This window comes from Triturus cristatus, chromosome 4_1, assembly GCF_964204655.1.
Source record: "Triturus cristatus chromosome 4_1, aTriCri1.1, whole genome shotgun sequence".
In the NCBI taxonomy this organism is placed as follows: domain Eukaryota; kingdom Metazoa; phylum Chordata; class Amphibia; order Caudata; family Salamandridae; genus Triturus; species Triturus cristatus.
In genome coordinates, this window is record NC_140585.1 from 1,298,367,213 (window position 1) to 1,298,380,207 (window position 12,995).

Sequence of the window (12,995 nt, forward strand, 5' to 3'; positions counted from 1 at the left end):
ATGGATGCAGCTTCAGGGAGCTGCAGCTGGCAATGGGGATGGATTTGGAAGCAGACAAGAGGAACAATGGAAAGACACGCAGGCCTATGTGGCAAAAACAGCACACTACTAACTACCACCATAAAATGGCCCCCAACCAAATGGTCAGGCCAGCCGCAATAACAAGAAAGTGAAGACAAAGGACAGGACCAGGAAGTTGGAGACTCTGGGGAACTTCCTTCCTCTTCTAAAAAAAATTGTTAAAAAAAAGAAAAATGACTCCTTGCTCCAAAAGCTGTAGCCAAATGATAACCTGAGGAGTTTATTTTAGCAAAATGAACAAAATCATCGTTTTCGAGAAGGTTTTATGCTGCTCGCGAGATATTCTTTGCCAGATTGCAAATTCTGCGTGTTCGGCATCGTGATCTTTACAAAAAGCCATTATCGTGTTCACGAGCATGCATATTGAGCGCGCGAAGAAGACAAAAAGTGTAAGTCGGCGTTGTCGCGCAGTGCGGAGTTGCCAAAACTGCGCGAGCTGAACACCTATGGTTACCTACTGGCTGAAAAGGCCTATTTATTTAACACTCACCAAAAACTGAAATTCCACCTCAATAAACACATTTTGCAATTCAATCCAATGCCATAAATGGTGTTAAAATTCAACTGCCAACACAGAAACAGTTTTTAGGCACCCATTATGAGATGACTACCTCTGGGCCTACTGGCAGACTAGGCCACAAGCTTGGGACTGATGCCTATAGCAAAAGCAAGCACACTGCCTAACTCCACAAAATGGCCACCACCCACATGGCCAGGCCACCCACAGAAAGTGAAGACACTAGACAATGAATGCAGGCCTATGGCAAAAGCAGTGCACACAGCCTGGATGGCTCCACAAAATGGCCGCTAGCCACTCACAACAAAAAGAAATGGAAGACAGACAATGCAATCCTATGGCAAAAGCACACTGCCTGCCTTCACAACATGGCCGCCACCCACATGGTCAGGCCACCCACAATAACAATAAAATGAAGACAAAGGAGAGGACCAGGAAGTTACAAACTCTGTGGAACTTCCTTCCTCTTTTAAAAAATTGTAAAAAAAAAAAGAAAAATGACTCCTTGCTCCAAAAACTACAGCCAAATGACAACCGGAGGAGTTTTTTTAGCAAAATGAACAAAATCATCGTTTTCAAGAAGGTTTTATGTTGCTCGCGAGATATTCTTTGCCAGACTGCAAGTTCTGCGTGTTTGGCATCGCGATCTTTACAAAAAGTCGTTATCGCGTTCACGAACACACATATTGAGCACGCAAAGAGGACAACAAGTTTAAGTCTGCGTTGTCGCGCAGTGCAGAGTTGCCAAAACTGCGCGAGATGAACACCTAGGGTTACCTTCTGCTGAAAAGGCCTATTTATTTAACACACACCAAAAAACTGAAATTCCACCCCAAAGACTACATTTTGCAATTCAATCCAATGCCATAAATCGTGTTAAAATTCAACTGACAACACAGAAACAGTTTTTTGTAGGCACCCATGATGAGATGACTACCTCTGGGCCTCCTGGCAGACTAGACCACAAGCTTGGGACTGAAGCCTATGGCAAAAGCAAGCACACTGCCTAACTCCACAAAATGGCCACCACCCACATGGCCAGGCCACCCACAGAAAGTGAAGACACTAGACAATGAATGCAGGCCTATGACAAAAGCAGTGCACACAGCCTGGATGGCTCCACAAAATGGCAGCTAGCCACCCACAACAACAAGAAGTGGAAGTCAGACAATGCAATCCTATGGCAAAAGGACACTGTCTGCCTTCACTAAATGGCTGCCACCCACATGGACAGGCCACAACAACAACAAGCATAAGAAAAGGGGAACAAAGAAAAGACATGCAGGCCTATATGGAAAAAGCAGCACACTACTAAACTACCAACACAAAATGGCCCCAAGCCACATGGATGGTCAGTCACAACAGGCCATGGCAAACAATGAACTCAAGCAGGCCTATGACCAGAACTGGGCTACGAAAGGTTGGAAAGTTACACAGCAAGCACAAACACACATCCAACAAAGGTATTTATTTATTAACAACACACACACACAAAAAGTGAAATACACCCCAACCACATTTAGCAATTCAATTCAATGCCATCAATGCCCTACATGATGTTAAAAATAAAATTCAACAGACACCACAGAAACATGCACCCATGGGTACCTCTGGCTCTACTGGCTGAAACTTCAAAGAAAAACAACTAGGCCCCTACTGAAACTACAGGCCACCCACAACAACAAGAAATTTTAAAAACGATGAAAATGACAAACAAAAATGTAGGTACAAGCCCCAATCAAACAAACAAGTACACCAACTCCCCAACTTACTTGTAAAATCTCAATTCCAAAAGTCCTCAAATCCAATCCAATGATATATGATGCAGCAGACAGACACAAAAAGTGATCTTTCAAGCTCCAAAATCCAAATGAAAGTGAACAGCACATGGACAAAGCACTGGGAAAAGCCTGCGGGACAGGAACAGGAAGTTGGAGACTCAGGGGCACTTACTTTCTCTTGTAAAAATAAGTAAAAAAAGAAAAAGGACTCCTTGCACAAAAAACTACAGCCAAATCACAATCTGAGGAGTTTTTTTAGTAAAATGTTTATTTTCCAGAAGGTTTTATGATGCTCAAGAGATATTCTTGGCCAGATTGTAGTTTCTGCGTGTTCGGGATCGCGATCTTAACAAGACTGCCGCCGGAAGTCAGCTCACGCGTCCGAATGACGTGTTCGCGTTCGCACTCTCTCGCGGGATCGTACGGCCATATTACAAATCTCGCGGCGCACGCGAATGGATAGAAAATCGAGTCAGCGAACGCAGAATCACAGTAAGTCGATACAGTGCGCGCGAGAACGCAAATTGAACGCACGAAGAAGAAAAACACTACCCTACATTGCAGATTGCGTAGTATTCAGTAACTACGCGTTGTACGCGAACCGCAAAGTTACCAAAACTCCACAAACTCTGCGCACATAGCGTAGTTCACCGCCCAGGGTTAATATAGACTTTCTTATTTTTATTTAAAAGGAAAGAGGGTCACAAATAATATATCAAACTAGAAAAACTGTAAAGAAATTGTGTAATAAAAGCTATTTTCATTTTGCAGAGTTGAAGCCGAGGCACGATGGATCCACACTGGGTTTGTGCATCCCATGTTACACAGAATTTCTTTCATTTGATTGGTGTAACAGCTTTCTAACATCAGTAAAGGAATGTCCCACCTCTTTCCAGAATTCATAGGAAGTGGCTCACAATGTTCCCACTTTCCTTTGGAAAGGAAGCAGCTAGGTTTATTTGGTGTTTTATTTAGATTTTCCAAATCATAAAGATGTCATCTACAATATAGCAGCTGGAAGAGGAAGGGCACAGTTTGGTGGAGGAAGAAGAAGAGCCACCCAGAACAAAGAAGGAAAGCATTGTGTGGCAATTTTGATTTATACTTAAGGGAGAAAAAAGGTCAACACCAGCAAATTGACATGCACTTTGTGCAGAACGTCCTTTTAGAGGAAGCAGGTGGAAGTACTCATGTGGAACCTCAAGCATGCATAAACATCTGCACACTATGCACAGACCTGCTCGGCAAGTGTTGAGATGGAGAGGCTTAAAGAACAACATCAAGGTTCTACTAAGAGTGATGTTGCCAGATGCTCATCTGGTGGCAGTTACATAACTTCCTGCCTGTTAACATCCCCGAGTTTTAAAGAATTGGCATTTATTGCCCAAAGTGCAACGCTTTATTAAATGTTGGAAAGCAAGCAGTTGCAACACTCATTTAAATAATAAAATGCGCACACCTTCTTAATTTTTTTCCATTGGTCAAGCATAGTTTGTTTTCTTGTGTGCTTGTTACTAAAAAAGACATTATGTTGTTTTGAAAAAAAAACTAAAGAACATGAAAAACCTCCAAACAGAAAAATGTTAAATATTTCATTATGTTTTAAATATTGTTCTGTTTCTTAGTATGTTATTGAGTATTTACATTACTTTATATTTGTGCAACTGATTGTAAGTGGTTGGATGCTGAGTGAGTGGGTGTGTTAGCATATGAAAGTTTGAGTGACTGTATATGACAGTGAATGTATATTTAAGTGTATAAGTGTGTTATTTTTGGTTTATGTTTGGGAAAGGCTGTGTAAGTGTCTGCATGGCTGAGTGAGTTGATGTATGACTGGTTGAGTGAGTGGATGTCTGAGTATTTGTATATATAAGCGAGTATGTGTGAGTGTTGCTGTTAGACCTGGCACCTTGGTGTGAGTCTCCCTTCCACTTTTTGTCGCTGTGCCTCATGTGTTTTGCTGGTGTTAGCTGCTCAGAGCACTGTGCCACTGCCAACCAGTGCCACAGTGCAAGTGCTCCCTATTTAAAATGTATATGTTGGTTGGATTCCATGATTGGCTTATTTGGTTTACTGTCAGACCCCAGTAAAGTGCACCAGGAGTGCCCAGGGCTTGTAAACACAAATGCTGCTGGTGGCTTGCAGCACTGGTTGTGCCACCCACAGAAGCGGCCTAGTAAAATGTGTCTAAGGTCTGCCATTGCAGAACCTGTGTGCAGTCTGGTACTGTCATGCTGACTGGGCAAGTGCACCCAATTCCCAGTCCCTAAACCTTCCCTTAACTTCATATTAGTCACCCCTATGATAGGCCCAAGGGCAGGGTGCATTGTAAGCATAAGGTAGGACAAGCCCTGATGTGTGTGGCATGTCCTAATAGTGAATTACAGCCATTTTCGTTTTTCACTATTGCAAGGCTACCTGTTCCCATAGGCCAGAATGGGCTGTCGGAATTGTTACATCCTATGATCCTAACAGACCCAGGGAACATGGTAGAAAATCGAGTTTAGTATGCCTGCACTCAGAATAATAAACTACATCTTTTAGTAAAGTTTATTTTAATATTCTGTGTTTGTAAATACCACTTTTAGAAAGTTGGTATTTGCTTGCCTAACCATTTCAGCCCACCTCTGCTATGATGTGTATCTGCCTGTCTGGTTTGTGTGAGTGACAGGGCTGGGGAAACCCAGAGGGGCAGGGCTAGGTAGCCTGGTGGTGAATAGAGAGATTGACATCCAGATGGGTGGGAGGAGTGCACCTGGACTCTGAATAGGGCTGTGCTCTGCCACCACAATGCTGGCTCCACCTCTTGCAGAGCGGCTGATGTCTCTGCCCTGCACCCTGAACAGAAAGTCAGAGTCATGTCAACAAAGTGCTCAGGAACTGGTTTGTACTGGGCAAAGGCCCTTCTACCCCAGAGGAACAAAGGAATTAGGGGTATAAGTATTGGGACCCTGCTCCCAAGAAATTAAATCCTGCTTGACAAGAAGAACCTCTGCCTGAGGAGAAGGAACTGGGAAAGCTGTAAGGAGGACTACTGTCCCTGACCTGGGGGATTGGCCTGCAGTGGTTGCCTTGCTGCTGAAGGAGAGGAGAAAGACTACAAATACTTTATTTCAACTTGTGCTTAAAACGATCTCCAAGGGCTTGGAATAGAGCTTGCCTCCTGCTGAAGTCTCAGGAACAACAGACTTCATCCCCCAGCTCCCCAGAGTTCTTTGGAAGTGCCTGCTGCTGTTGTTGGGCCTTCTGAGGGACTGCGTGTCGCAAGGAGCTGGAAGCGCGACTCAAGAAGGAGCAGCGTGCCGCCGTCGGAGCTGTTGTCGTCGCATCTCATAAAGTGTGTCGCCGCTGCAGCATCGCATCGAGCGGAAGCGTCTCGCATCATCCAGGAAGTGTCTCGCAACGCCGAAGAAGCGTGTCGCCATCGCAGCCATCGTAGCTGATGCATCGCACCGCATCAAGAGAAGAGTCTCGCATCGAGGAAGAAGCGTGTCGCCATCAGAGCCATAGTAGCTGTCGCATTGCACAGCATCAAGAAAAGCGCCTCGCATCCACAGAGAAGCGTGCCGCCGTCGGAGCTGCTGTCGTCGCTTCATGTAAAGGGGTGTCGCCGCTGCAACATCGCATCGAGCGGAAGCGTCTCGCAAACGTCGGAGAAGAGGGCCGCTGCCAAGGCCGCTGTCATCGCATTGCGTAATGCGTGACGCCGCTGTAGCTGATGCATCAAGTCGAGTCTTCTCGCAACATCGGAGAAGCGTATCGCATCTGGAAGATCTTCACGTCTTTATTTCTTTGCACCAAAAACTTCATTGCATCAACATCGTTGCAACACTTTCGTTGCCCTGCGTGTCGCATCTAAAAGGTACATTGACTTGAAGTGTCGCATTTAAGAACTTAAGAGAACTAAGCAAAATTCTACCATCTAAAGTAACAGTATTGTGTATTTTTGTTGTTTAATGGTCTTGTGGTAACTCTATATAAAGAACCCTTATTTTTAATATAAAACCTATGTGGTGTCCATTTGTAGTGTTGTCACTTGATTACTGTATGTGTTCACAAATGCTTAACCTATAACGCTCTGAGATAAGCCTTGTCTGCTCGCGCCAAGCTACCTAGAGGGTGAGCAGGGGTTATTTTAGGAGTGTATCCCCTTACCCTGACTAGAGGAAAGGTTCCCTGCTTGTCACAAGTACCTACCTGTGCCAACCAGAGAACCCAGATTCTAACAGTTGCTCTATGAGTGAGTGAGTGGCTATATTAGTGATTTTGTGCATGAGTGACTCGGTTTATAAGTTGTGTATGGATGAGTGAGTGAGTATATGACAAACTGTATACATGTGTGAGTTTGTATATGATTGAGTGAGTGGGTGTGTCGCTCCATCTATGAGTAAGTGAGTTGCTGTGTGATTTTCTGTATGAATGAGAGGACTTGGTGTATCAGTGACTATATGGGTGAGTGAATGAGTGTGAGAAAGATTGTATGGAGAGTTTGTGTTTGTCTCACTGACTGTATAGGTGAGTAAGTACATGTGTTAGTATATGTATGAATGAGTGAGTTGGTATGTGAATAACTATATGGGTGACTGACTTAGTGTGTTAATGGCTGTGTCATTGTGTGACTGGCTCTGTAAGTTTTAATATGTGTGTATGAGTTAATGTGTGAGTGAATGTATTTGTTAGAGTCTATAGCAGACTAAATCTGTATCTAATGGTATGCATGGACTCCTAGTAAGGTTTGGTAGTGAGTATACATGTATGCAACAGTGTGTTCACAACTGCCCCTTGTATGCCTTGTTAAATATGATGTACTTATATATATAATTGAATGTTTAGGAGTTATTGTCAGTGAGTGTCTGAGTATATTAGTAGTTCTATCCTTTTGCAGATAGGTATGTGAGTTGCAATCTGACTTTTACACTGGGTGTCTAATTGGGCATAGGGGTCTGTAAGTACAACTGCCTGTGACTGAATTTTTCAACTATATGTGTAAGTTTTTAAACAGATAGGTGACTGCCAATGTCCTAGATACTGCCTACATTGGGTGTGAGTTTTATCTAACAGAAGGTCAGTCTAAGAGTTGGCAAGCAGTTTCTAGAGTGAATTTGACCAATTATTAAAATATATACTCTGGTTCTGCGGAAGCAGGTCTGAGATATGTTTGAAGCAATAGTTATCTAAATATGTGAATTGTTAGTGTTTCTGCCTCAGAAGAGATCTAAGTTAGTGTCTTGGTTAGCATGTAGGTGTTTCTTTTTATATTTAAGAAAACAATGTTGCTATACAACTATCATTCTTAGTGACTCTATCTTTGTCTTGATCTGTATCTAAGGGGGTTTTTTGGACTGTTTTCAGGTTGTGTAGTGAGTTTACATGTGTACAACAGATTCCTGAGAACTGCCCACAATATGACTTGATACATATCGTGTATCTTTATATGTCACTGTATGTGTACACTATATTGTATGTGATCGGCCGGATGTATTAGTGGTTCTGTCCTTTTCTAGATATTTATGTGAGTTGCTTTCAGATTTGATTTATAAGTGAATATAGGGGTTGGCAACTGCAGTTGTGAGTGACTGAAATTTGAAACCATATGTATACTTTTTTAAGCAGATAAGTTGCTGCCTTGCCCTAGCTACTGCCTACCTTGGGGGTGAGCTATATGTAATAGAAGAGGAGTTTGAGGTTTGGTAACCAGTATGTAGAGTCAATTTGGCCCACTATTAAACTACATACACTGGTTTAAGAGAAGCAGCTCTCAGATAGGTTTGAAGTGGCAGTTCTATAAATGAGTGATTTGTTAGCATTTATAGAGTAGTAGATATCTCTTTTTAGAGTGTCTTGGTTCCTATTTGGGTGTTTTTTTCTTATATAAGGAAGTATGTTGTGAGTTGAGCATTATTCTTAGTAACTCTATGGGCTATCTGTATGTAAGGAGGTACATAAACTGGTTTCAGACTATGCCATTGATTATACAAGTGCAACTGTGTGTTCAGAAATGCTCTCAGTAGACCTCAATACATATGAAGTGTCTTTGTAAATGAATGAATGCTTAGAGACTATTGAAAGTGAGTGGTTGGATGTATTAGTGGTTCTATCCTTTTGTACTAAGGTAACTGAGTTGGAAAGTAAGTGTTAAACTGAATGTATACCTGGGCTTAGTGGTCTGTAAGTGCACTTGTCAGTGACTGAAATTTGAAACTACATCTATAAGTTTTTAAGCAGCAGTAAGGTCACTGTCTATGCCCTAGCTAACACCTACCTTGGAGGTGGGTTATATGTAATAGAAGAGGGGTTTAAATCTTAGCAAACAGTTTCTAGAGTCAATTGGGCATACAATTAAACTGCACACACTGGTTTTGCAGAAGTAGGTGTGAGACATGTTTGGGGAGGTAGTTATGTATATGGGTGACTTGTTAGTGGCTCATTAGATATCTAAATAAGTGTTTCAGTTCCTATTTCAGTGTTTTTTTCCATTATTAAGGATGTATGTTGATAAACAACTATTACTCTTAGTGACTTCATGGCACTGTAAATGTGTATGTAAGAGGGTAAATTGACTGCTTTTAGGCTGTGTTAGTAAGTATCTAGGTATGCAACTGTTTGTGTTGAACTGTTTCTAGTAGGTCTAGATACATATAATGTACATCTATAGCTCAATGAATGCTTAGGAGCTATCGTAAGTGTGTGCATGGATGTATTAGTGGCCCTGTATTTTTGCAAATATGTATGCGAGTTGCAATCTGACTGTCAGACTGGATGTATAACTGGACACAAGGATCTGTAAGTGCAGTTGTCAATGACAGGAATTTGAAACCATATGTGAAGGTTTTTAACCAGATAGTTGGCTGTCTATGCCTTATATACTACCTACCTTGGGGATGAGTTTTATATAATAGAAGAGGAGTTTAAGACTTGGCAAACAGATTATAGGACTATCACTGTTAGTGTGTCTACCGCTTTTTTAATGTATATCAAAGGCCTACATAACTATAATGTATTTCTATAGCTGAGCATTGTATCAGTAACAGAGAGTGTATGTGAGTATATTATGAGTGAAAGCATAGGGTGTAAATTACTATTTTAGAAACCAAGTGGTGATGTGCTACACGGTATAAATGAAATAGTGGGTGTATCAGCGTTTGTAAGAATAACTGTCTGATTGTTTGAATAAGATGTTCTGTGTGTCACTGTAATTATACTGAAGCGTTTACTTATAAAATTGGTCAAAGAAAATTATAAGAATCTATCATAAGACCAGTGTATCTTTAACAACAGTTTCCATGGATAACTCTAATCAATATGGTCTACGGTGGAAAACGAGTTTTGAGACATCTTACAATGTTGAATTAGAGCCCCTATTAAAAACAAAAAGAAATAAAAATATATTAATATGTGATCCTCAAAACCGAGCATTATAGCTATTAATTTTTCCTAAACTTTAACTATGTAAAAATATAACTTTCCGTTTTTTTATTGTTCGCAGATTTCATACTACTTTACCATACAAGGTGGTCTATATGTAGAATCATCTTCGAACTGTGGAGAAAACATACTGTCATGTGGATTGGCCCCAAAAAACAGAACTGCACAGTACATCATTGTAAATATGTGTTACCATGCTTTGCACTTACTAAAATCTGGAGTTCAGTTGTTTTACCTATGCTTACTCTACCAATGAAATTAAATGCATCTAGAAACATTTTCTATTACTATTATTCCTGATACAGTTCTAGGAATAAATATTTACCACAGTTGAATTTTCATGATGCTTTTCAAAATATCACACATGGTAGGCTGAATAATGTCTAAAACACTGATGATCCATACTGATGAAATTTATTTAAAGAAATAGTATTTAGAACTTTGTTTGAAGGAAGAAAACATATTAATTTTGTATTTCAAAGGCATTTTTGCTTTCAATTGAAAGGTGCTATAATTCCAATTTCAAAGTGAATGTAGACAATGTTATATATACATGAGATATGAACTCCTTTGCAGAATTTAAAAGGGCAGTTGTATGGTAGACTCCTTTTGTAGAGACATCACCTCCAATAGGCCGAATTATGTCCCTAGAACTTTGATTTTGTAGTTTGGATGGCAGTTTAGCTTTGAATTGAAGGTTGCTATCATTGCAATGTGTCTATCCACTATCACTCTTTAAATAGACAGTGTAGCATCTAGATGTTGTATTACCTCCTTCATGAAAGATAATATCCATTGTTCAGAAGTTGACATTTGTTCTGCTTTAAAGTTTGTAATTTCAGTTTCCAATTTTGAACCATCTGCCCTACATTGTTGCAGCATAAATATGAGGTATTTTCCACTTCTTTGTATTTGCAATGTAGACATAACCTCTGATCTATAGGTTGGACAGGTCATATTTTGGTTTGCTGTTTTAATCAATCTGTCAAAAGACACTGGTTTGCAATCAGGAATTACACAACATTTATTTCAGTTGTAGATGTAAATGAGCAATCTTTACAGTCATGGTCCCATTTGTAAGTTAGTCCAAAAAAGTCAACAATGTTTACTTCTTCTTCTAAAACTACAAGCATGACCATTATAAATTATTGTGTGTCTTGTTGAATATTAAGACTAAATATTATTGACTTCTACATGTATCTAAAAGATCTCGAATGCCTGAAGCAGAATGTATTAAACTTCTGTCACTGACTAAACATTAAAGTAAATGATACAGTGTAGAATAGAACCTATTTTCGCATTTTTGTCAATTTGATTAACAACGAGGTGGTAAATGAAACACTTTATTGAGAACGGCATTTGAATAGCAGTTGATACCTGAACTATTTTCTAACTTTCTAAGTTTTCACTTTTTTCTTCTTAGTGCCTTCTATATGGTCTTGGTTTCATTTCTTTTCATGGACATTAGGCCTGGGCTGTAAATTCCGTTCCATGGAGTTTTCTGAATTCGGGTATTTTCGCGTACCGCGGAGAACGCGGAATTGCCCAAAATTCCACGATCTGCGGCTTCGCGTAATTTTTTGCTTGTTCACGCTTTCAAAATGCGTGTTCGCCAGATATTCCGCCCCCCCCCCGAGCACGCAAACAGCGTTCGCGACCAGGCAAAAAGCATCTCGAACGGGCGGAACAAGCAATCCCGCATGTTTGTGGAACTCTCTGCGTGCTCGCAGAGATTTTTTACCATTTCGCAGAGGTTTGCGTAGTGTGGCTACACAAATTCCGCCCACCCCTAATGGACATCAATTAAGTGTTGTGTATGCTTCTGTTTCGGAGACATTATCTTTTTCTCATAAATAGGGTGTTGACCTAAATGAGGCGTGTATACACTTCTTAACTGATTGTACTCTTTCACACAACTTCCTTCAGCACTACACTTTTTGTCATCAAATTCCATCAAATATAAACTAGATAATGCTCTTACTCAAGACAATGCAAAATATGTTCATAAAAGCTCTGTCTACACTTAAACCTTGAGATTTGTGAATAGTTACAGCATTTGCTAGGGGCACTGGAAAGTGCAGCCATCAGACATACAAGTCCCTTATGAGCAAAACATGTACAACACATCACCCAATCTGCTTTACACCATCATTTTGATAACATTTTACAGTCAATAATTCTATCTGATCCCTGTTTTGAAAATGTACCCATAGCACCATTTACTAACCCTTCCTCAACGTTCAAATTACGCTGCAAAATAACTCAACAGTTTTACACAGGCATAAACACTTTTCTAAACCGGCAGTGCCCAATACAGATTTCTCCAAAGAATTCAATTTTGTTTGTAGTTTATCAGTTAGTAGTATTGTTACTCCCTGGTGTTCCATTTTATAAATAGCTGTAATTTCCGATATATGCTTCCAATTTTCGTAGCTCTTCATTAAAGTTGGAGCAGTTTTGTAGTGTAGACATTAAACAAACTATGGATTTGTCTTCTGCAATGAAATTTTACATTAGTTGTGCTGGTGTGTTTTCAGATGAAAACATTTTATTGATTAGTTGACTTTCCAAAGCTTGTTTACCTTCTTTTATCAAGACTTCCATTCTAATATCTTTTAGAATATCTCCATGTTCCAAATCAGATGGTTGACACATATTCTTCACTAGTTCGTTGTATTCAAAGTCTAAATATTTAAATTGCCAACACTTTGTAAAGAATTCCTGGTTTCATTGTGTAGAAGTGTTTTAAAAACAGATTGCCCTTTTAAGGGGGTAAGTTGCAGTAGGTCACCAAAGACAATTAAACGTTTTCCTCCAAACAGCAATTTGTGTTCTGTTTTTCAAATCTGTTGCATTCTCAAGTGTACAAAGTCAAGTATTAGGTTTCAGACCATGCTCACTTCATCAATGATTAATAGCTTCAGTTTTTTCATTAGTCTTGAGACTTCATGATAAGCTTCTCCAGAAAACTTCTGGTATTCCTGTTTATTATCATGTTCAACCGGTAGCATAAATAGTCAATATAAAGTAATTCCTTTAATGATGTGTGCTTCTAATCCAGTCAGTGCTGTTACTTTACAGGACACATTTGATTCTGTAGTCCTGTGCAGATAACGGGTGAGAACTTTAATTGTGACATTTTTTCCTGTGCCAGCTTGACAACTGATGCATAGTAGAATAGGTTTCATTGA